This window comes from Arachis duranensis, chromosome 3, assembly GCF_000817695.3.
Source record: "Arachis duranensis cultivar V14167 chromosome 3, aradu.V14167.gnm2.J7QH, whole genome shotgun sequence".
Classification (NCBI taxonomy): domain Eukaryota; kingdom Viridiplantae; phylum Streptophyta; class Magnoliopsida; order Fabales; family Fabaceae; genus Arachis; species Arachis duranensis.
In genome coordinates this window covers 36,617,889-36,621,626 of record NC_029774.3, presented here as the reverse complement: position 1 = coordinate 36,621,626, position 3,738 = coordinate 36,617,889, and positions in this window count along the sequence as shown.

The window sequence follows — 3,738 nt, the reverse complement described above, 5'->3', positions numbered from 1 at the left end:
GAATTGAATAGAAGAACAATAGTAATTGCATTAATACTCGAGGTACAGCAGAGCTCCACACCTTAATCTATGGTGTGTAGAAACTCCACCGTTGAAAATACATAAGAACAAGGTCTAGGCATGGCCGAGAGGCCAGCCTCCCACTAATCTATGAACTAGACGTCCAAAGATGATCTAAGGATCTAAAGTGATCAAAACATGAAAATACAATAGCAAAAGGTCCTATTTGTAGAGAATAAGTAGCCTAGGGTTTACAGAGATGAGTAAATGACATAAAAATCCACTTCCGGGCCCACTTGGTGTGTGCTTGGGCTGAGCATTGAAGCATTTTCGTGTAGAGACTTCTCTTGGAGTTAAACGCCAGCTTTTGTGCCAGTTTGGGCGTTTAACTCCCATTCTTGTGCCAGTTCCGGCGTTTAACGCCGGGCAGTTTTGAGCTGATTTGGGACGCCGGTTTGAGCCATCAAATCTTGGGCAAAGTATGGACTATTATACATTGCTGGAAAGCCCAGGATGTCTACTTTCCAACGCCGTTGAGAGCGCGCTAATTGGAGTTCTGTAGCTCCAGGAAATCTACTTCGAGTGCAGAGAAGTCAGAATCCAACAGCATCTGCAGTCCTTTTCAGCCTCTGAATCAGATTTTTTCTCAGGTCCCTCAATATCAGCCAGAAAATACCTGAAATCACAAAAAACACACAAACTCATAGTAAAGTCCAGAAAAGTGAATTTTAACTAAAAATGAATAGAAATATACTAAAAACTAACTAAAACATACTAAAAACATACTAAAAACAATGCCAAAAAGCGTACAAATTATCCGCTCATCACTTATATAAATCTAAGTATTGTATTTGCATTAGTTCCATTTCTTATATTTTTAATTAGTATGATTTCAATATATTAACCAAAATTTTAAAAAAAGAATTTAAAAATAAATTCTAATATTATATTAAGCAACATTTGCTTCTTCCATTTAAAAATGTTACTATTCATCAACTGCAATACGTACAAAAATTTTAACGTGGAACAACTCATTTGTAATTATTTTTTGTTCTCTAATTCAATTATCTAATACATAATTTTTAATGAGTAAATAACGACCAATAGAACTGATATAGATCTGTCGCTACTTTAGCAAATTTATCGCAATTTTCTTCTGCTCCTTTACAATAACAAACAATATAATACTATAACATATTATGCAATGTTAATTGTTTCTAAAATTCTTTACAATACACGGATGCATGAAACTGTGATTAAAAAATATGTCTCCATAATTATTATAATAGTATTCATTTCATGCATTTTTCATCAAGTATTTTTGTAGCTAGGAATGAATTTGGTGTAATTCTTTCGGTCGTGCATTTTAATTCATTTGTTATGTTTTTTCTCTACATTTATGGTTGCACTTTACATGACTATAAACCATTTTTTCTTGGCTTCATATGCAGAGAGAAGCATCAATAATCATTATATTTTGAATTCAACTATATATAAAATAAAATGTATATGGAATAAGTATTGCAACTCATGAAAGGAAAGATGGACTTATACAATCTTGCTTCATTTTTCATTGTTCACTTCATGTTGTCTCAAAACTTTTATTTTTTAAACTTTTTATGAAGTTCACCTTGCAATGGAATTCATGGACTATAAGATTAGCCCCAAGTTAGCAAGATTAAGGAGAAGACTAATCATGAAGCAAAAAAGTAGATGTAGGACTCAACTAAGCATGTATGCTGGCTAGGGGTGGAAACAGGCCAGGCCAGGCCAGGCTTTGCTCTTAACAGGCCTGGCCTGTCATACAGTTGATTGGCTTGAGCCTGGCCTGCAGCCTGTTATAGGCTCTTTATAAAGTACTAGGCCTGGCCTGTTATTCAGCCTGGCCTGGCCTGAAGCCGGTTAAAACATCTCATAATTTTATTAATAATAAATAATTATTTATATATTTAATTATATTTTAACAGGCCCAGACAGGCCTGACATGCCTATAAGGCTAATTAGTAAGCCTGGGCCTGGCCTATTAATGTATTAAGGCTTTTAAAAGAGCCTGGGCCTATACCTATTTTATAACAGGCCAGGCCAGGCCAGGCCAGGTCAAATACAGGCCAGGCTGCAGGCCCCTGGCAGGCCGTCTGACCTTTTTCCACCCCTAATGATGGCCCACTCACTGGTTAGTTTAATATTTACATAATCTTTTAATTTTAGTTATTTTAAGTGTTGTATCTGTTAACTAATTTTTCAATTATGTGTTAACTAAATTTTTTTATTTTGTGTTTTAAAAAAATTAAAACCAGCCACCACCCTGGACCCATTGCTCCCTGTTAAGAGACCAGCAACATCTTTGGGTCATCAGCCATCCAACTCACTCTCAGCAGATGCAATAGATTCATCCATTCATCAGATAATTTTTTTTATCAAACATCTGAAGATCATTGTGGACAAAGAAAATCAACACGCACCACCCACAACAACTTACATGCTAATAGTGGTTTACGTAGGCCGCTTGTACGTGTTTCAAATAGTATGTATTTTTTATATTTTTAATTCCGTTAAACAAAGGTGCTCGGTTTGCAGTTTGGTTCGAACTTTTTTGAAAAAAATTTATCCAAAATAATTAAATCTAAAATGTTTAGTTTGGTTTATTTCGATCTTTTTTATGAGGCCAAACATCAAACTAAACCAATGAGAATTGGATTGGCTTGGATCAATTTTTATACTAACTAAGAAAAAATAACATGTCCTAAACTCTTGGACATGTCTATTTCACTAAGAACATGTCCTAAGCTACATATATCAAAAGACAAAGTGCTAACACATAAACTAACACAATAACAAGTTCAACTTCATAAACTCATAAAAAGTCACAACATAATCATCAACGAAAAATTTCAAATGAAATTCACAAAGTAATAAAACGAAAAATAACTATAAGTCTTTAGTTTCACCAATGTTCTTATTTTTGTCACTTATACTGTGATCAATCTGCAAAAATATCACAGCAAAATAACATCAGCAATTAATACCATAGAAGTGAATCAAAACTAAATAGAACAAAAATAAATCACTCAATCAATAACATATTATAAGTAGGGGTGTTCATGGTTCAACTTTTCGTAAACTGAACTGAAACTGCACTAAACCATTTTAAATGGTTTAAAAACTGAACCAAACTACTTTGTCACATAAAAAACTGGTTTTAAACCAGTTTACAATACAGTGCACCAGTTTAAACCAGTTCATAAAAATAAAACCAGTTTTAATTAAAAAAACCAGTTTAAACTGGTTTATAGGCTAAAACTAGTTTTAACTTTTAACATATATAAAATTAGTTTTACATTTTTTCTCTCTCCCCCTCTCTCTTCCATTCTCTCTCTCCTTCTCTGCCTCTCTCTCTCTCACTCTCTCCCCCCTCTCGTTCCTTTCCCTCTTCTTCCTTCCCTCTCTCCCTCTCCTTTCTCTCTCTCCCACTCTCTTTCTTTCTCTCCCTCTCTTTCCTTCCCCTTTTCCTTTCTCTCTCTTCTTATCTCCCTTTCTCCCCCTTCATTCTCTCTCTCCCTCCTCTCTCTTTTTCTTTTATCTCTTTCTCCCCCTACCTATCTTTCTCCCCTCATCTCTCTTTGTCTTCCTCTCTCCCCTTTCTCTCTCCCTATCTTTCTCTCTCCCTTTCTCTCATTCTCTCTCTCCTCTATCCCTCTTCCTCACTCTCTCACTCTCTCTCCTTCTCTCTCTCTCTCT